We start from the raw sequence: 22,922 nt of genomic DNA, 5'->3' as shown, positions 1-22,922 counted from the left end.
TTCCTGTTCCTCCTAAAGCTAAAGAAATACACTTTAAAATTTTAAATGAGATTTATCTTTCTTACAAATTCCTAAATCAGAATTTTAATATAGAAATTGTCCCCTGTTCCTTTTGTGAAAGCCATTCTGAAGACACGGATCATATCTTTCTCTTATGCTTTCTTTCTTTCTTTCGGCTTCTCCTGTTAGGGGTCGCCACAGCGGATCCTCCGCACGTTTTGATTTGGCACATGTTTTACGCTGGATGCCCTTCCTAACGCAACCCTTCCCAATTTATCCGGGCTTGGGACCGGCACTGAGAGTGGCTGGGGATGGTTCCCTGACCGGGGATCGAACCCGGGTCGCAACAGTGAGAGCGCTGCATCTTAACTACTAGACCACCAGAGGACCTGCAATTTCTCCTAACTCTTCTGGATATCAATTCAGGACTGGTGGATAAAAAAAGAGGTGGTTGTTGATAGTTTTGTTTTTTCTTTACATCATATTTTATTTGGAGTACCTAAATACTATTGTGTTAATTCTTTTTTACTTAATAACATTGTAATATTAGCAAAATATTTCATTCATAAATGTAGATTCTTTAAATCCCCCCACTACTTATTATATTCGAAAATGACTTAAAATGTTTTTCTAAAGCCCTTAATAAGACGAAAGGTCAGATTGCTATAAAGCTGCTTTATTTATTGACATAATTTAATTTATTGTGATACTGCCCCTAATATTTATATTTATTGAATTTTTTTTACTCACTATTTAAGTTCATGTAAATTATAATTTCAGATTTCTATCTATTTATTTTCTTTTTCTATATTTTCTATATTTTTCTAAACAATTTATTAGTTATACTGAGTATACTGTTTTGAGCCTGTAATACTTATCTACACTGTAAATGTATATTTGCCTTTGTTGTTTATATACTTTTGTATTCAATAAAAAAAAAAAAAATAATGGCACACCCTGACTATTTTATTCATTTTTAAAAAATACAACGTTTTGTTTATATAGTGAGCATACACAAATGAAAGTAGACCCTTTACAGATTTAAATGATGTATTACTTTGACATGTTTGATTCAAATATGACAGAGCAGTTAAGCTCTTTTTGCTGGCATCTGAAAAAACAGCACGTTTGGGCGCCTGCGGCGAATCAGACTCCAGAGGGTTAATCTAGTAACTAATACAAACTTTATTCTAAACAAAGACTGAAATTTTTATGTTTTTAATTCAATTCAATTCAATTCATTTTATTTGTAAAGCGCTTTTAACAATGAACATTGTCTCAAAGCAGCTTTACACAGATAATGTGGTGATTAAACGTAAATATGTTCTTTGTAAGTATTTTTGTCCCTGATGAGCAACTGTGGCAAGGAAAAACTCCCCGAGATGGCATAAGAAAGAAACCTTGAGAGGAACCAGACTCAAGAGGTAACCCATCCTCATCTGGGTTGCACCAAATGTCCATTTGAAGCAGATATACAATGTTGCGGGGTACAGTGATGATGATCAGAAGCAAACTGTTCATCATACAAAGATAATGTATGTTTTTTTAGAAGACTTGGAATATGACACAAATCATATAGGTTACTTTTTTTTTCTATGATTCATAGAAGAAAAAAGGTCATATAGGTTTGGAAAAACATGAAAGTGAGTAAATGATCACAAAATTGTCATCATAGCACAGAGACGGCGCTAGTTAAGGTGGTAAATGACCTGTTATTGGCCTCTGATCAGGGTTTTGTCTCCTTACTTGTTTTGCTCGACCTTAGTGCAGCTTTTGACACCATTGATCACACTATACTACTTGCTAGACTTGAGAACGTTGTTGGAATAAAGGGAACAGCTCTCTCTTGGCTCAGGTCTTATTTGACTAATCGCTATCAGTTTGTTGATGTAAATGGTGAGTTCTCCACACTCTCTGAGGTAAGGTTTGGTGTTCCTCAAGGATCTGTCTTAGGCCCTCTGCTTTTCTCTTTATATATGCTGCCTCTTGGAGAAATTATTCATAAACATGGTATTAGATTCCATTGCTATGCTGATGATACACAGCTGTATATTTCAGCAAAGCCAGATGAGAGAGATCAGCTTAACAATGTTGAAAAATGTGTAAAGGACATTAGACAGTGGATGCTCGATAACTTTCTTCTGCTAAACTCAGATAAGATGGAAGTACTTTTATTAGGACCACATGCAGCTAGAAGTAACCTTTCCGATTACGTAGCATCTCTGGATGGTGTTTCTGTTTCAGCGTGTACGGCTGTCAAAGACCTTGGTGTGATTATTGACCCGAGTCTTTCCTTTGAGGCTTACGTGAATAATATGACCAGGATCGTCTTCTTTCACCTAAGAAATATTGCTAAAATTAGAAATATGATGTCGTTACAGGATGCAGAAAAACTAGTTCATGCTTTTGTTACTTCTAGATTAGACTACTGTAACGCTTTACTGTCTGGGTGTGCGAGTAGGTGCATAAATAAGCTTCAGTTAGTTCATAATGCAGCAGCAAGAGTCCTCACTAGATCTAGGAAATATGACCACATCACCACTGTATTAATCAGTCTACACTGGCTCCCAATCAAATCTCGCATTGATTATAAAATACTACTACTGACATATAAAGCACTTAACGGTCTCGCACCGCCGTATCTGAGTGAACTTCTGTACCAGTATGATCCTCCACGCCTACTTAGATCAAAAGGTGCTGGCTATCTGTTGGTTCCTCCAATAATGAAGATTACAGCAGGGGGCAGATCTTTCTCTTATAAAGCCCCGCAGTTATGGAACAGCCTTCCTATCAGTGTTCGGGAATCAGACACAGTCTCAGTGTTTAAGTCGAGGTTGAAAACATATTTATTCAGTCAAGCCTTTACCTTTCTCAGGTAAAGGCTCAGATCTGGAGGGAACATGGATATAGAGTGTTTGGTGAACTTGGATATTTGTATGCTCTCTCTCTCTCGGTTGAGTTAAACATGCTCCTGAGGCTCCAGTGACCACTGTTCCTGCCCCTCTCCCCTCCGTGGATCTTCCCACTTCATCCAGGCCTGCCTCTGGATAAGTGTTCTCTTTGACTGGAGGCCACTCTGTGCAGCTGGGGTAGGTTTGTCATCAACGCCTTGGGTGGTTCCATGAAATTCCGGAGTAAGAACGGGAGCTTTGAGGATGGATTGGACTGTAGTTGATGTCAACAGTCTCCTACACTGACTCAGGAATACATTTCGCTTTTGATCATCATCACTGTACCCCGCAACATTGTATATCTGCTTCAAATGGACATTCGGTGTAACCCAGATGAGGATGGGTTCCCTCTTGAGTCTGGTTCCTCTCAAGGTTTCTTCCTTAGGCCATCTCGGGGAGTTTTTCCTTGCCACAGTCGCCATCGGCTTGCTCATCAGGGACAAACTTACTCATAAAGAACATATTCACTTATAATCACCGCATTATCTGTGTAAAGCTGCTTTGAGACAATGTTCATTGTTAAAAGCGCTATACAAATAAAATTGAATTGAATTGAATTGAATTGAATTGAATTGAATAGAATTTTGGGGAAAGAAAGACTGCTTTGAAATAGACTTACATCCTTATCAAGGCTCTGCAGTATTGACATCATTTTTGGAATGTCCTCATAACGCTTTGACCTGAATAACTATCAGCTTCGAGAGATAACGATCTAGGCCTTCAAAAAAGGACTTGCTCAGGTCTTTTGACACAAGCCTGGTGATTGATATATATATATATATATATATATATATATATATATATATATATATATATATATATATATATATATATATATATATATATATATATATACCATATATTCTGGGCAAACTTATATTATATTATATATTCATATAACAGAACAGCACAACTTATATAGCCCAAGATTCTCTGATAAATTCAAAGCACATAGGTCAACACAATTTACCTGTCTCTCTGTGAAAAGTGCTGGCCATCGAACTTTCATTTGTGACACTGGTGGCTCCTCCTCAACGACTTCTTGTCTTCTCAAAGAAAAGGTGCTGCTCATAGCAGAATCAACAAAGCTAATGTCTGTAGTCCTCTTCTTCATCTCCACAGCTATTTGCTCTCTTTCCTTATCCTGGTCTTTGCCCTGAGGTAGATCTGGAAGAAAATTAGTTTCACACCGTCTAGGTTTCTTCACTTTGTTTCGCTTTTCTCTTGTCTCCCCAAGACCTATCTTTTCAGAATTCACTTTCAGTTCCTGACAACCTGCATCTCTCAGCTTTTGTCTGCAGTTGCCCATCTTAAACTTTAAACTAATTTTTCACCCATACCATCCAGATGTAGAGCTTGGCTCTTTGAGACAGGGGTGTTTTTCAGTTAAGGCAGCTGCTACACTGTCAATCTCTTTATTTACAGGATAATCTTTGTATGAGTATAAAGTTTTTGCAAGTTGCTCTAGAATGTCAATCTTCATGTCTCTGGGAACTGACAGAAGTGTTCCATCCTTTCGAAATGCCTCATTAGCTTGTTTTAGCCTTAACTCCACATCATATGTAAAAATAGGGATGGGAAAGGCCAACACAGTCTCACCCCACATCGTCACATATCGACGTTGCCTTATGTGAAGAAGGTACCCCCTTTGTGTCGCTTTTCAACGTAGATGGCCGTCCTATACACTTCAATGCAAATCCCTCATCTTCGGATTTTGACGCGGCTGGGGGTCAACCAACGATTCTGCCATATGTGGTGGAAATTTCGTAACGCGGCCGGGGTCAACAAACGAATCTGCCGTATGTGGTGGAAATTTCGTAACATTATTATTCATTATAATAATAATAATAATAATAATAATAATAATAATAATAATAATAACTTGGCCAGATGTATGTATTATTTTGCGAAAAAAACACAACAGGTTTTATGCTACAGACTTTTTAATGGGTCAGACCGACCCTTAATGTCGGATTTTGATGCACGCAGTGGCTGCAAATCGGTTTTATTTGAAAAAAACGATTTGCCCAGTATATTTGTAATAATGCTTTGATATAACCGTACCAACTAACGAAGTTTAATGATATCGAATGATATTTTCTACCGTTTAGTTTTCATTTCTGTTCGTACATCCTCTGCCCCAACATAGATCCAAATGCCCAATCAGAAACTGGACCTAACAGAAACTGTTGTAGAAAATAATAATAATAATAATAATAATAATAATAATAATAATAATAATAATAATAATAATAATTGTTCCTGCCTCTGTACCCTACTTCACGTTGGCCAATCAGCTACTTCAGCGGTGACACCTCATTGCGCGCGACGATCCCAAGCACCTTTGCGATTTTCTATTTTCATACTAAGTATTGGACTCAATCTAGAATTAGATATATTCCACATATCATCACATTATTTATTTACGTTTGTTTGGAAGCACCTTAGCCCACAAGAACGCTGATGTTAAAATTATATCTTTTTCGCACATGCGCAAAATGAATCACGCAGGTGGACGTATTCGCCAGCAATCGGTCCCATCGTTCTCAACTCAACTGCAAGGAAGTAAATGTTGCTTGCAAATTTATCAGAAATTATATAAAATAATTATGTGAAAATTTATTGTGTTAGTAGCTGCTGTTTTTTGCTGTTCTAGTTACAAGAGATAGAGTACACGATGAATAAAATGTGCGGTATGCTAGACAGAAACGTTAGATTATCTTATGTACATTTTTGGAATATGGTACGAAATCCATCTAAACCATACATTTTCAGAAAGCTTATCTCGCCTATATGTGATTAAATGTGCGTCACACTTTTCTCAAATCGAAGTAAAGGAAGGTCAAGGTGATGTTGAATACACTGTAGCTATTTAATAGTGTTTAAAATTTAAATTAAGTTTATCATTGGTAACCCAGTAAGTAGTTTTTTTCATATTGTGCCTGACATAATCTACCCAATAAATTTTTAGATCACCAGAGACCATTTAGCCATCCCAGTGCCTTTAATGTGCCAGGGATATATGGATAGAAAATATAAATGCTTATTACATTTATAATATAAAATATTTTAATGAAATTTTTACCTGAATACTCAAACCAGTAAAATTTTTGTCTGCCTAATCTTGTCATTGTAAGAATATGTTTTTTATAAAACATACAAAATAATTTTAAATAAAATTATTAGTGTAACATTTTACACAGCTTTGCTTAAACTTAAACCATGTCAGCTCCTACTGTGGACTCTGGCGCCCCATGCGGACCCCAGGTTGGGAACCACGCATATTTTCAATAATTTAAACTGTACATAGTTTATGACGGTAATAAAGAACTTATTGCAGAAAAGTCCAAGCCTAATAGTTGGGCAACGAAGAGCCCACCCAGATAGAACACGTACGTCTATAATATGTCTGCTAAAGATCTGGAGGTCTGCTAAAGATCTGCTCTTTAATTCATCTGTTAAACATCTTAGAAAGAGCTGCTGTACATCCATTCTAAATCATGAACATCTTAAAGAATCTTCTTGAGGTCTATAAGACATCTGACAGAAGACGTCTCAGAGATGTAGGGCAGCTGAGCAAACAGCATCTGTCAGATGTCTTGCAGATGAAAATGCAGACATCCAATAGATGTCTGCCAGATGTATGTGTGCTATCAGGGCATTCACAATTGGGTTGGTCTAAATGAATTTAATTTTGACATTGAATGTGCCTTCAGGCTATTAATGTATGTGTGTGTTGTGGTTTTACTTGTATAACAACCTATTTGCCCTAAATGTGCTATGTTTTAAAATATCGTAATAATCTTTTGTGTGTGTGTGTTTGTTGTACATTTCAGAATGACAAAGCGAAAATTCAGGCATTGCCCTGCTTGCCAGGTCAAGAACCAGGCTATCAGGAAGTGCTGCAGCGCCTGCTATACAAACCTCCGCAAGACTAAAAAGATGGAGGGCCTCAAAGACCACCTGGATAATGCGTGGGGGCAGGGGGTCTGGAAAAACCGGAATGCGTCACGAGTTTTCTTGGTTTCTTCATGGTTTCTTCTGCTCAAGTTGCATTAAGTAAAAATACTCATGCTTCATGAATTGAATGGTAATCAATATGAAACTCAAAGCACATTACATTAACATCAATACTGTCCTACTGTCAAACAATCAACATTTTATTTTCTAACTGTGTAGAACAATCCAGCGTGAATCAACCCATATTTCTGTTGCTTAAGATTCACTAAGTGCTGTTGGTAGTATAGTATCTTAACTATGTAATATCTTTAATATGCAATATCTTTAATCTGTGTTTGACTTTGTTCTGTGTTGCTGGAGGCAGAACAGATGTTTCTCGTTAAGCCAATGTATGAAAGGCCATAGTGTTTAGAGCCATGCCTGGGAAAATGAGACTGTCGTCCTTAAATCAGTATGAGTCGAAGTATAGAATATGATCCAGGATGCATGTCCTTTTGGGAGACGACCTCTGACCCGTTCATTAGATAATTAAGATGAATGATCTGGGAAAGGGAGCTCCGATACATCTGGGATACATTTAGTCTGGACAAAGACAGACTTTGCTTTGTGTTAAACATTGTTGCGAAATGAGATCATATGCATCTGCTATACCTTAAGAGGCGGACCCAGAGATCGGGCAGACTATTTAACATGTCTGGAGCAATGAATCGGGAGTAAATAAAAACTTTATTTACAAAGATATATCAGTGTCGGCGAGGATTCATTCGAAGAAACAGCTACACTCCATCAAGACAAGAAATATACATCCTTTCCTGGCGTCACGAATCCTGGGAGTGTTGTGGCCTTCAGCTTCGCGGTTCTGCTCCATCGTCTGCTCCCGACTCTGTCCGGCCGGCTGAAACGGTGAGCTTTCGCCCCCTGGGGTGGTTCTGTTTTTCTGTGGCTGGGTCGCACCGTATAAAGGGCCTGTGTGTGGGTTGTGTGTTGTGGCTGTCCAAGGGGGGATTTGACTATAATAATGTTTTAAGGAAAATTAAACGTTGAATTACAATAGAAAAGAAGTGAAGTAAAAAGTTTAAGAGATAAAAGGAACAGGAATAAAGAGAGAAGTAAAGAAAATAAGAGTTGAGAAAGTGGGAAAGGTCCAAGTCCAGCACTTTTGGAAGACGAAATGCGAACTTATGTAACATATATGGTCAGCTTACATAAAACGATATCCGCTTATGTTTTTGACAGGCAGAGGAAAGACGAGGTGCAGCAGAAACTTGATGAGCAAAAGAGTACCACAGTGCAACCTGGAGACAAGGTGTTTGTGAAAGTGTTTAGAAGGAAGTGGTATAACGAACGTCGGGAAAGACCATTTGAAGTGGTCCGCAGTACTGGAACAGCGGTCCAGGTCAAAGGATCTCCAACGTGGTATCATTTATCACATTGTGTTAAAGCACCGAAAGAGGATATAATGTGTTCCCAGAGTCAAGATGGTAAGGGTTCAAGAAAGTTGGAAGAAAGTGTGGGCATGCAGCAGGAAAGGAGATGCATGTAAATAACCAGAGTCAAAACCCAGAAGGGGAGATTGTCCGTGATGTGGATGATGTCAATGATGCTGTGTATGTTTCTGACGATGCCAGAAATGACGTTACAGTTAACGGACAGGGAAGAACATTTGGGGACATTGATTTCCAGCAGGTTCCTGAAACAGCAGAGCTTGTGGCAGTCGAGAGACAAGCGTCCCAGGTTAAGAAGGACTGTGTCTCAACTGCAGGAGAATCAAGGGAGACAGTTGAAAGAAGGAGTCCAAGACCAGCTCGGAAAAGGTTTAGACCAAAACGGTACGAGAACTAGAGCCCATGCAACTATAGTTCCTCAGCAGATTGCTACAACGCCCTCTCCTCCGAAGGTTGTTATTAGAGTTAAGTTAGGGAAAGCGACTGTTCTTCCTTGTCGATGTGGAAGATGGAATGTTGGTAGTACTGATCCTCCTAAGTGGAGGAATAATCGTGGTGAAGATCTGTTGTTGACAGGTGAATTTGAAAGTGTGCCTCGCGATCAAAGGAAGTATTTTTTGTATAATGACATGAAGTTGGTGAAGATGCAGACAGATTGTTCACTAGTCTTGTGTAATGCAACATGGGAAGATGAAGGTGAATATGTGTGTACTTATGTAGAACCAGCATTTAAATTTGTAACAATTCTTAATTATTGGGTGGATGATTATGTAACGCGTAAAGTGACACTTGTGGTAAAAGATTTGGAACCCAGTGGGAGTGTCACAGATACTAAAGAGGTTCAAGATCAACCTATTACAATTACTACTCCAAGGATGAATAATACTCGAATGGAGCTTGTTACTGTAGCTCTGGATACAACTAAGAAGGTTAATACATCAACCCAGACTACTACTACTTTATCTAGGACTGTGAAGGAGAATAATGATACAACAGTGACGACGCCTTTGATGTCTGTGAAATTTGTAAACGTAACACAGGCACCTGACATAGTGACCTTAAAGTCAAAAGAGGTGGTAAATGTAACTCAGAAGCCTATGTTAAAAACTGAGCCTAAAGTAAATAGTAGTGAGGAGACCTTTGAGGCTGGGGAACAGATGATGGAAGAGCATGCTGTAGAATCAGCTGAGACAGCTCAAGAAAAAGTATTAGATACAAAGAGTGAGTATTTTGATTCTACTCAAAATCATGCCTTACAAAAGAGAAACAGTGACTGGAAAGCATATGGATTTGATTCATCAGTGTTACAGATTGCTGACCCATGGGCAAGTCGGAACTTGTGGTTCCAGCAGATAACTCATTCTGTTAGATCAGTTAGAAATTAGAATTGTCCATGTGTGGTGAAAGTTTCATCACCAGGCACATGGCCTTCAATCTTAGAAACAGTGCCAGAACCACTAACTTCTAAGTGTCAGTATTCTGCATTAGCGTGGCTGTTATTTCAGCAGCAGGCATCATCGGATATAATAATGGTTAGGTCACGCCTCCTGTTTAAGCCTAAATATAATTGTTCATGGTTGGAAGAATTACCTTATGTGAATTTGCTAGATCAACATGAAAATATAATAAGTGACATGGAAGTGACACCTGTGAAAGCTGCTAGTTGTTTCTGTTCAAATGAAACGTATACTGGTTCGGGTATGTTTAGGTGAGTATCTGATTGTGACAGCTTTTTGATGAATTTGGGCCAACATGATAATAAAAATATTAGTAAGTTGTATGAAGTGAAGTTTTATGCGCCACATCAGAAATATAGTAAAACTTTGATGGTAAGGAATCAAGACTTGCCTGGAAATGTGACAGTAGGGAATTTTAGAGATATTTGGTGGGTTTGTGGTAATGAAGCATATTTATTTCTGCCTTATGGATAGATATGATGTTGTTACATGGCAAGGCTGAAACTTCCATATGAGGTTTTTGCTGTACAGCAGGGAGAAGGACCTGATAGAAATCAGTTGAATGTTGTTTCTACAAACAGGATGAAAAGAGCATTGGCACAGTTCCATAATTTGGAGTCCTATCATTGGAGGATAAGTCTAGGAGAAAAGTGGGGTAAAGGACTGTTCCCATGGTACGGTGTGACATTTTTAGCTGATCATATTGATGACATCACTTATACGTTACAGGGTTTCGCCAATGAGACAATAAGGGGGTTTGATTTTCTGTCAAATACTCAAAGGAGTCATAGATTGACATTGCTAAAGCATGACATGGCTTTAGATTATATATTGGCCAAGCAAGGTGGCCTATGTGTGGCTTTGAACTTGACTGGAGATGCCTGTTACACCTTGATCCCCGATTCTTCTGATAATATGATTAGTGTTATAGAGGCATTGCGAAACATACTAGATGCGTTTGGTCCATCAGAAGGAGCTGGATGGTCTGCTAATTCTTGGCTGCAAGACAAATTAGGACCTGTAGGTGCAGTCCTGGTACAAATTTTTGTGGCAGTTATCTTATCGTTGTGTGTGATGTTTTGTTTCTGTACGCTGTTGTTGACCTTTGCGAAGGCAATGATATTGCGATGTGATGCCTGGGGACGGTACTCAGATGCCACTGCTGCGAACAGCAGATGTAGATGAAGTGGAATTAGAAGGTGAACTGGTGGAGAAGTATCCATTTTGATATTTGTTCGTATTATAATTTTTAATTATAATACGAATTACATCGAATTACATACGAATTACATCCGCTGTGGCGACCCCTAATGGGAGCAGCCGAAAGAAGAAGAAGAAGTTCGTATTATAATTTTTCATATATTTTGAACATAGCTTTTTAGTAGTTTCCTCCTATACTGTGTTAGGATGAAAGGGGGGGGAATGGAATGTGATATGATTCATTTGTTGCCTGAGAAGACGATACTGTTTTTTTTTTTTTTCTTTTCGGAAGGATCAGAACGAGGAATGCTGTGATTCTACACATCAGCGACCCCATACTGAGAATCAACGCAGCCGCGGATGGACATTTTCCCCATACATACATATATATGTTTATTATTGGATTTTATGTGTTGCAGTATATCCAGTGACATTGATAGAAAATGTTTGTATGCTAGTAGTAATCATAGTAAGTCATGATAGTTTTTAAGTTTCTTCTGTTGCATAACAAATGCATATGTATTACTTCTTGTTAAAGTTTTGATTGGGCTGGAGTACAATTTGTGGCCACCTGGGGCAGAGGGGCCGTGAGAGTGGTTTTCCTGTCTTGATTGTTTAAAGGATATTTAAGGAGAAATGGCTGCCTGACAGGTTTTTTCACTCTCACACTCCATAAATTCATTATATTGTTAAGGTTATGTGACAGAAAGGATTATTACCATTTCTGTAAACAATGATGAACATGTATGTTATATTCTTTTGTTTGTCGAGGGCTTATTGATCCCTCAAAGGGGGGAAATATATAGTATCTTAACTATGTAATATCTTTAATATGCAATATCTTTAATCTGTGTTCGACTTTGTTCTGTGTTGCTGGAGGCAGAACAGATGTTTCTCGTTAAGCCAATGTATGAAAGGCCATAGTGTTTAGAGCCATGCCTGGGAAAATGAGACTGTTGTCCTTAAATCAGTATGAGTCGAAGTATAGAATATGATCCAGGATGCATGTCCTTTTGGGAGACGACCTCTGACCCGTTCATTAGATAATTAGGATGAATGATCTGGGAAAGGGAGCTCCGATACATCTGGGATACATTTAGTCTGGACAAAGACAGACTTTGCTTGAGATCATATGCTTCTGCTATACATTAAGAGGCGGACCCAGAGATCAGGCAGACTATTTAACATGTCTGGAGCAATGAATCGGGAGTCGTCGACTCATCGATACGGCGGCTCCGAGCTAAACCAGGAGGCTCGTGAAGATGCTGAATCTCTGTGTTAAATAAAAACTTTATTTACAAAGATATATCAGTGTCGGCGAGGATTCATTCCAAGAAACAGCTACACTCCATCAAGACAAGAAATATACATCAGTAGGAAGACTGAATTTACTTAACTTTCATACAACAATAAGGACACTTAATAATCCATATCCTTCTCTTCCTGTCACCCTCCTCTCTCTCTCTCTCTCTCTCTCTCTCTCTCTCTCTCTCTCTCTCTCTCTCTTCTCTCTCTCTCTCTCTCTCTCTCTCTCTCTTGTCGAGTTAAACATGCTCCTGAGGCTCCAGTGACCACTGTTCCTGCCCCTCTCCCCTCCGTGGATCTTCACACTTCTGTGCAGCTTGGGACGGTCTCTCATCAACACCTTGGGTGGTTCCATGAAATTCCGGAGTAGAACGGGCGCTTTAAGGATGGATTGGACTGTAGTTAATGTCAACAGTCTGCTACACTGACTCAGGAATACAGTTGCTTCTGATCATCATCACTGTACCCCGCAACATTGTATATCTGGTTCAAATGGACATTCGGTGCAACCCAGATGAGGAAGCTGACCATTGCTGAAATAAAAGGGGCACAGAAAACCCTCATTACTTAACATTAGCTGGCATTTTGCTATTCTGTTATTGTTGCATCAAATTTTCTTGTTCTTCTACCTTACAACAGCACTTGCTGATTTCGAGGAATAGGGATATGGGTACATTTACGCTGGAGTTGTCGTTTTGGTTGGTCAAAGATTGTGTTATCTTGTGAATTAGCGTACAGTTTCAAAAAACTTTCCTTTCACTGACAGGCTTATGCATGCCACAGCCATAATACCATAAACCGGATGACATTTGGATCGATGTGTCCAAAATTACTTATTACTTACTCTCAATTTGCTTATAAAATATTACATGTTACATCCTGTATGCAACTGATACGCTTTCTAATAGTGGTTTCCTTATAAATAAATTGATTACAAAAAATAAGATTTTGCACCAATGACAGCTTAGTTATTTTTCTTTTATTCAACAATTAGTTATTAAATTCCTAGTGTTTAAGTCATAGTTATTTAAAGGACTGCATGTATATGATGTACAGATTTTTTACTTCCCTGAACACTCAAAACACCTTTCGTTGTATGCCTTGCATTCATCCACACACTCATACACCATTGGCTAGCATGCAAGGTGATAACCTGCACACTGGGTTTAAGGACACTTTAATGAGTGCAGATGGAGCTGGACTTGAACCTGCAACCCTCTGGTTGCCGAACAGCACCAGAGAGAGAAGTGTTTATGGTCCTTGCACAGCAATGGAATTTGACTGTCAATTCTTATTAGGGCAACCTCCAAATCGTTGCCAAAAGTGATGTGGATGTGAATTGTGTATTCTTGATATTAATGCAAATGCACATTTTTGTACTTTTGTTAATTTCAGGTGCAGAAACCTGCTGCCTTGGGCTATATGCCCATTTTATTTATGGGCAGAAAAAAAAAGAATTCGTTGATCGCCGATATGAATTCTGTAATACCACTCAATGAGGACACACAACCTTTTGTTGATGCCAAGAAGAAGGCTTATGAGTATTTACTTAAAAAGCAAGGTTATAGTTATGCAGAACTCGTTACTTTTTAAAATATATTCAAAATAAAAATATTTGGGGATGTATACATATTAAAATGAATGCCAACTTGTGACCTCATTTACCCCAGATGTCTCCTTACATCCCAGCCTGACCAGCATATCCAAACCCCAACCCAGCCTGACCAGCAGATCCAGCCCCATCCTGACCAGCAGATCCAAACCCCAATCCAGCCTGACCAGCAGATTCAACACCATTTTGACCAGCAGATCCAGCACCATTCTGACCAGCAGATTCAGACCCATCCTGACCAGCATATCCAAACCACAACCCATCCTGACCAGCAGATCCAAACCCCAACCATGCCTGACCAGCAGATTCAGCACCATTCTGACCAGCAGATCCAGACCCAGACTGTAGCTCAACAGATTGATGATGATGTCATCCTCAAACTCTATTTTTCGCCCTTTCCATCCCATGTCCAAACTCACTCTGAAGCTCAACAGCTCCAGGTCCAGCCACAGCCCCAGCAAATTCAGCCGCTGACTGCCAAACCAAACCCTCAAAAAAATAAAAAAGGTAAAGTAAACTTTCTTGCAGCTAATCTCTTATGCAGAATTAATTATGGTTTAAATAACCACTGTGCAGTTTTTGATGTAAAAGTAGTGGACTATCTAAAAGGCACACAAAATCTTCCAAACAGTCAGCAGTGCTATGCTGTAAATATTTTGGCTGCAACCTGGATGTTTATTCCATAAACATTAATGATGATTCCAGATTCTTTGAAACCCTGCCTAGTGCATAAGTTGCGGTTTCATATAAATACACAAAGCCTCAGATCAAGTGCAATACTTTTATTTATTGATTACCGTTTGTTAACAATACCTTTTTTGTCTTTGTCATTTCAGGGTGCCGAAAATGCAGCGGGCAAAAAGTGTGGCAATACGACACTATCGTTGACAAAAGAATGACAGGGGTCAGATTTAGAACCATATTTTTTATTAATGTCTCTCTAATATTAATGATGTCCTCCTCATTGTACAATATTACTTTATAGCTTACCTACTGATGTTTAGCCCACATCACCCGACCAGTGTATACAGCCAAGCATGAATGTCATTCCTGTCTGTATGGTTTTGTGAAGTAAATACACAATTATGCTTAAAAGTGTTTGTGTGTTTCTGTAGGATAAGGCTGAAGTAAAGGTGCGCTGGTTGCCTTGTTCTCAGTGGTAAGTATTGACACACAGTACATATCCATTCACGCTTGACTATGTTTCTCATCAGCCCTTTGGCATTTTTGGTATAGTGTTGTTCTAGGATGATAGAGTAGTATGTACACATTGGCTGCAAACTGACTTCAGGCAGTCTTAGTTGAGAGCTTACTTTGGTAAAGCTTGTCCCCTAAACAGTAACACAATGTAAAAACAGCATGATGCCTACTTGGTAGGGCTGTGCAATTAATCGAGGTTGCATCGAAATCGCAATTTGGTATGTTGCAATTTGCTAATCACCAAGGCTGCAATGTAGACACAATGTGAAAAATATAAAAGGAAATTTTAATTGGTTTAAATGCAAACCATTATAATTTTTGGGATGTTTTTAATTGTTTTTTCAATAAACATAGTGTGCTGCACACTTTTGGAAAGTTTTTGAGCTGAAGCTTGACTTGCGCATTACATCGCAAATATGTTAATAAAATCGCAAATCAATGTTTTTACTGAAATCGCACAGCCCTACTACTTGGGTAGCAATGTGCTTTGTGATATTTAAAAGGAAATTAACAATAAATAGAAAATTGGAAAGACATTGTGAAAATGTACAGTATAAGCTGTGAATGCTATAGACATTGTGTACACAAATAGACTTATTCTCCTGATCTAATGTAAGATGTGCTATACTTAATTACAGTGGCAAAGCCTGGGAGGACACATGGGAGCCAGCCAGCCAGTTCACTAAATTGTCCAGTAAATTTTGAAAAAAAAAATATTGTATTTCTGATTATGGTTCTAATAAAGCACTGTTTATTACTTCTTGAAAAAAAAAAGGCTATTCTCTCTGTTGTCTAACTCTGTGATTCGCGATGCAAATGCATCGTTTTTTACCCACTGCATCGGTAAAAACTGATTTATGTATGTATAATTATTAGTAGATTATTATTTAGAAAGTGACCAATATTTTAAGATTGCTTTCTCCTCTCTAAACTGATGCTACGTCCTGCAACCCCACAGAAAACGAAGCGTGTCATGATTTGAAAGTCAGATAAAGCATAAAAACGCGAAATGGAGTTTATTTATTATATGGACTCTAAATGAGTGATGTGGAATGGATTTGAGGAAGCAGCAGCAGGAAAGTCAAGGCTCTAGCTAAAATGCTGAACGGAGTTTAATTTATTAGGGCATTTCTATCTAGTAATGGAATGGATTTGACTGACAGCGCTCTAACAAGTTAGAGAAAAAGTAAGTGGGTCCAAAATCCACTATCATTAATCTTAAAGTGGTCTTATAATGGTTCAGACGCACATGTACAAATCCAATGTGTGGAAACTGTACACTCTAAGAAAGGATGTGTTAATTTTTACTTATAATTTTGTGTTATTTAATTTAACATACTATGTGTGATTTTAACACAGTATATGTCATTGTGTGTTGATTTTGTGTTAAAATAAATAAAATGACAACACAAGATATGTTTAAACACCACAAAATAATGTGGTAATAACACAGATTTGTCTAGTTAGGGACAACACATTAAAATTGTTGTGCTTAACTAGACACAAAATGTGTTGTTTAACACAACTGTTTTAAGAGTGTACCATATTAAATTGCATAGCATCATATTTTTTCATTGCATCAGACTGCACTGCATCCTGAAGGGGTGAATCGTATCGCATCGGTAGCTGTTCATATGTATCTTTAATGTATCCCATCGTAGGCTATGCAGTGAGATGCGTATCGCATCAGACTTTGTTATGAATATGCACATCCCTACTTTGGCTCAGCCTCCTGGCAACACACAAGCAGCTGGAGGTCTCAAATTTGACAGACAACTTTGTTACCATCTCCTGTATCAAAATCTGTGCCACATGCTGACATTTTATCAATTATCTGGCTGAGCATTCTACACGCATAGGTCTTCAACCCTGCTCCTGGGGACCCACTGTCCTGCAAAGTTCCTTTCCAACCTGCTTCAGCACACCTGACTTTTCAAGTGACCCTGAAGACCTTGATTAGCTGGTTCAGGTGTGTTTGATTAGGGTTGGAGCAAAACCCTGCAGGAAAATGGGTCCCCACGAGCAGGGTTGAAGACCCACTGCTCTGCACATTTTGTATGTCTCCCTTATCTGACACACTCAGTTCAGTTCATGGATCTCTCTCCTAACGAGCTGATGATCTGAATCAGGTGTGTTAAATAAAGGAGACACACAAAATGTGCAAAGTAGGTCTCCAGGACCAGGATTGAAAACTACTGTTCTACAGCATCTTTGCTTCTTTCAGTGGTACATTCCAAGGACGTCTTTGGTCTCAGACTTGACACAGCATGTGGGGTCAGTGAAAGTGAAGTGTATTCTGCAAATCACACTTTTATGCATGAAGTCAACTTCATGCTCTTGAGCTCTTGTGACTTTGGGAATTTTTTTGGGGTGGGACCTTTTCGGATGAATTTTTGGGGCTTTGAGCATTTCCTTATTGTCTCTGATGAGTGTCGGTGGGTGTGTCTTCATATTAGGTGTGTGTGTGTGTGTGTGTAAAAGAGAGAGAGAGAGAGAGAGAGAGAGAGAGAGAGAGAGAGAGAGAGAGAGAGAGAGAGAGAGCGAGCACATGAGCTCTAGTGCACAATTTTAGTTTTTTTCCCTGTCACATTTCAGAAATCCTCTACAGAACAAGAGTTTCTGCAGGGAATGAAGTGTAAAAAAACTCAGGCAGGGTGATGCATTGATTTCTTCGGGGGGTGCGCAGCATACCATCTCTAAGTTCTGAAGCAGTGTTAAACCTGACCAGGTCAGTAAACCTTTACGCAGCGTTTCCCACTGAGGGTGCTTGTGCTGTTCGGAGGTCAGCGCAGATTAGAACGAAAGCTTCCGACAGTGAAGTGCTTGGTTTTTTTGTCAAAAGTCACCCGTTGGGTGCCAAATCTGTGTATTTCCTTGCATCTTTGTGGCCTTACACTTGCCATAGCAAGTGAAATTATGTATTTCAGAACAATACACATCAACATATGAAGTCAATGCAAATATGGATGTGTAGTGGGTTTTGAATTTGTATATAAAATGACAATGTCCAAACAGAAAAATCAATCAAGTGAAACTGGGTATTTTTTACAATCATCAGTGAATCAAGATAACTCAAAATATGAATATTTTAGTGGGTTTTGAGTAATTACAGATTTCATAGCCATTGAGTACCAAAACTGTTCATTTACAAGGATCTCTGCTGCCTCAGACTTGCCACAGATGGTGAAATTAAACTGGATTATTTCAGGATAATAGATATCAGTGTATAAAGTAAACTCAAAATATTTTATATATATATATATACATATATACATATATATATATATATATATATATATATATATATATATATATATAATTTATTATATATAATTTATTAATTATTATTTATTAATTATTATTTATAATAATATATTAATTATATTATATTATATTAAATATTCATTCATCCTTTCATTCATTTTCTCCCGCTTATCCGCAATTCGGGTCCCGGGGGCAGCAGTCTAAGCAGGCCCCCGCCTTCGACTGCTGCCCAATCCTCACAGCACCGTCCCTTATGGTCCCTCCTGCAGGTGGTGAGCCCACGGGAAGGCGGCCCCACGTCACTCCGACGTCATGGACCTTGATATTTCCCTCGTAAGGGACCTATGTAATATATAATATGTATGTATATATATTTAGTATGTATATATAATGTTTTATTGCGTTATGAATGAGTTAAGGTACGTGCATACCCAAAACAGTATTTCTCAGAAGATCATGCTGCCACAGAAGGTCAAATGTGTTTAATTGGAATGTTTTATTCACAGCACACAGCAATCAAGATAATCCAAAAATGTTTTTTAATGATTGGTGAATTATTTAATAATACACATTTACATAAACTTATTTTAGATGTAAACATTTTGCGATAATGAAAAATGTGAATGGTGTTGAAACCTGAATGTGCGAAGTGTATGATGTGTGTTGAGTCCGGTTGTTCAGATCAGTCACACAGTTGTGTGTAAGTGTGTGTGTGTGTGTGTGTGTGTGTGTGTGTGTGTGTGTGTGTGTGTGTGAGTGAGAGAGAGTTCAGTTCAGATGTTTGTTGAGGAGCCTGATGGCTTGCAGGAGATGCTCAAGATGCTCTCGATGGTCCCTCTGTAGAACATGGTCAGGATGGGGGGAGGAAGATGAGCTTTCCTCAGCCTTCTCAGGAAGTAGAGACACTGCTGGGCTTTCTTGGTGATGGAGCTGGTGTTAAGTGACCAGGTGAGGTTGTCCTCCAGATGAACACCAAGGAATTTGGTGCTCTTGACGATCTCCACTGAGGATCCATCGATGATCAGTGGAGAATTATCACTCTGTGTTCTCCTGAAACAACTTTATTACAGACTTTTAGAAACATACTGGTAAGTATAATGCATGCCAAGTGTAACATACTTGATGTGCTACTTGCAAAGCTGGGATGACATCTCTTTCAGGGTGTCTGCACGGGTGCAAAGAGATGTCTAATGTTTTTCCATCTCAGTAATGAGAATTTTCTTCTCCTCCTCAAGCCTCCTTACTGCCATTATCATGTCAAATGCCTTCCTTTTTGTCCTTAGACCTACAGAGTCTGTAATAAATAAAATCAGCTTATTTAAAGATTTCTTGATATTCCAGATAATGTAAGAAAACCTTTAAATACTATGTTTTCTTACATTATCTGGTCGAACATCAATGAAAGATTGTGTGCTACTATGAGACTTATTTCACATCGTCAATGGACTTATGTACATACCATTGTGTGGAAGCTGCCATGCCATGCCAAATGATGTCATTGGAAAGAACGGTGTCCAAGTCCAGGTTTTCTGCATTGGTTCCCAGACGTTGTGATCTCCTTTTAATACTGGTGACCAGCTCCTCAATTCATCTGGCCACAGCAGCAACATCAGAATCAGTTGAGGATGTTGTCCCTGATAAGAAGAGAAGTAGGAAATGTGCTTCTTAATTTCAGGCGTATGGGCCAGTGAGCCTAAACATTATTTTCTGCAACTTAGTGGCTACCCTACTGTATAAGGCTTTGTACCCTACAAGTTCAAGGCTATGTGTATTTGCAACAAACAAAAGCTTGATGAGAAATTCAAAGTGTGGAAGCAGTATATCAAGCTGACTATTATACATTCTGCCCACTCATTCACATCAGTGATCCAGCCCTCCAGTTGATCATCTGTGACTGCCATTTCAGTTTTCATGATCTCCAGGCTCTGCAACTGTGCCATTTCAGTTTTCATGATCTCCAGGCTCTGCAACTGTCTTGGCAGGGCTTTTGTGACCTTCAAACACAAACAACAAATGACAATAAAGCCACATACAGCACTCATTCAATATACTGTACAGAGACAATAATATATGGCAATTTCATGGAAAGTGGAAAATTTCATCGCATTTACAATGTCAATAAAAGGTCCCCTGGTGGTCTAGTGGTTAAGACGCAGACCCGGGTTCAATCCCTGGTCAGGGAACCATCCCCAGCCACTCTCAGTGAAAATTAAAAAAAAAGTAATAAAAGAGTCATGAAAATAAAGAAAACTCTTTGAATGAGAAGGTATGTCCAAACTTTTGGTCTGTACTGTATATATATTTAAAACATAATGACACAAAGTTTTAGCATTGCTTTTCCTTATAGTATGTATAGTAAGTATGTAGAATTATACGCATATTAACATATTTTCTAATTCAGACCCATGACTTAGTGACATGTTTATATATCATTCCAAAAGGTAAAAATAGATCTAGAGATAAAATCTAGATCTTAATTAACATGAATGAAAAGAAGGTCTTACCTGTTTGTTTTCTGCCTGGTTGACAAGACTGTTGATCTCGTACAAGAGCTGGTTCAGCTTAGGATCTGACATGGCACACAGGTGTATGTATGTTTCTTAAACGATCAGTCGTTAATTTTTTTATTCAAATTTTTAAAAATTAACGACTGATCGTTTAAGAAACATAAGTCAATCCAGCATTTTTATAATATAAAAACAAATGAGAACTAAATGTTGCAACTATGTATAAATAAAAATACATATTTCTCATTAAACATTAAAGAACACGGTAAAAAATCACTTATATGTATTGTTTTATCTGTTTATCAACATTAACTTACCATAATCTAAGACGACTTCTCTTTCTGCTCACGTCTCGACAGCAGCTCACTGTCTAGCAAGCAACATTTTACTAATGGCCGGTTCGCAAACGAATCATCACGTCCAGAGTCATCACTGTTACACAATTAGTAATTTTCCGTGAACTGGTTCTTTCGGACAGTTCGTTTCAATGAACCGATAAAAAAAAAAAAAAAACGCTTCACCAGTTCTTTTTTACCACCTCAAGTAACGAAGTTGTTTCTATCGTCCCATGAAAATACAATTAAAGACATTTAAAGAAACTAATTTGTAATCATAACTTCAGTTCAATAATAATATCATCGTTATCTTGGAAAAGCACCCATAGTGTTCTGATGAGCAAACAGATTTTTTTCTTATAGTCTTATAAATTGAACTAGTCTCCATTACCTTTTTACAGAGACGAGGATTAAGCTAATAAAGTTTAAACTAGAACATGCTCAGCACAGCAGGTCTCAATTCAGTGAACTGTATTCAGTATTAATGAAGTTCGCAACATATGATTGAATAAAATCAAAACGCGGACGGTGAGCGCTAACGAAACAAGTCTAAATTAACATTAAAGAAAGTATACTTACTCATTTCATTATTTGCAGTGAATAAAGTCCATCTGTAATCGCGGGCTCCTTCATCTTTTCTGGCATAATCAGCAACTGCAGAAAATGGCAGATGGCGCGTCTGTCTCAACTTCGTTAAAATAGTACGTTATAATGACGTAGAGTTTCTGGCACATGCGCATTACACAGAAAAATGTGTTGTTATATGAACGAGTTATTTAAAGTTTTCCATTTCCCATCAAGTCGAGGTTGTTAGAACTCATCCAATTGTGTAGTGAGGCACTGCAAGTTGACAGGACATGATTTTACTTGTTCACTTGACTAAAACTCTAAATAATTTTTTACAGTGTACCTGTGTACAAACCCCTTGTATGCAGGCAACCAGCTGCCTCCCGCACAGTGAGGACATGGTCTGATGAGACCAGTGAGAAGTGTGTGTTAGAGAGAAGAAGAGGGTTTTTAAATCAGGAAACAAAGAAGAGCTGAAAACTGTCCAGAGAGAACAGAGAAAAAAGATCAGGAAAGGAAAATGCTACAGGAGGAAGATGGAGGATCAGCTGCAGCAGAACAACGTCAGCAGGGTGTGGAAGGGGCTCAAAACCATCACTGGTCATAAGGAGTCCAGCTCTCAGGCTGAGGGTGACCAGAAGTGGGTGAATAATCTTAATCTATTCTTTAACAGATTTAATCAGCTACCCTCCCCTGCCCCCATTCAGTCCCCCCTGCTTCAATCCCCCTTCTCTGCTTCCACAGCAAGCAGCTTCAGCCCCACCTCTCTCTGCACTGCTATCAGCTCACAGTCAACACACAACACACCTAACTTCCCCCCCTGCTGATTTCCTTCAGTCAACACGCCAACCAATACACATGCCCCTCACAGAAGCCCAGGTGAGAATGGAGCTCAGGAAGATCAAAGCGAGGAAGGCTGTGGGCCCAGACGGCATCAGCTCCAGGCTCTTTAAGACCTGTGCAGGATCCAAACAGGATAAACATTTATTGAACACACTAAAACAATGTTTTTTGAACATAAATATGAATAAAAACAAACAGGAATATTATTCCAGAATAAATAAATTTAAACTTTGAATACCTTAAAATACTTTGTTCTCCATAAAAATATCTCCTGTC

General features: G+C 38.5%; 1 long non-coding RNA gene across 1 annotated transcript in view; it reads right to left on the bottom strand.

The window, feature by feature from the left end:
- Positions 1-22,135, bottom strand: part of LOC310741434 — a 33,078-nt gene extending 10,943 nt beyond the window's left edge. Inside the window, exons 1-2 of the long non-coding RNA XR_014537954.1 lie at positions 21,796-22,135; positions 3,571-3,707 (exon numbers count right to left, since the gene is read on the bottom strand). This is a non-coding gene — a long non-coding RNA (uncharacterized lncRNA). The remainder of the gene's footprint in view (positions 1-3,570; positions 3,708-21,795) is intronic.
- Between the last annotated feature and the right edge of the window lie 787 nt (positions 22,136-22,922).

This window comes from Silurus aristotelis, assembly GCF_946808225.1.
Source record: "Silurus aristotelis genome assembly, chromosome: 18".
In the NCBI taxonomy this organism is placed as follows: Eukaryota; Metazoa; Chordata; class Actinopteri; order Siluriformes; family Siluridae; genus Silurus; species Silurus aristotelis.
This window is presented reverse-complemented; position numbering and strand designations above follow the sequence as displayed.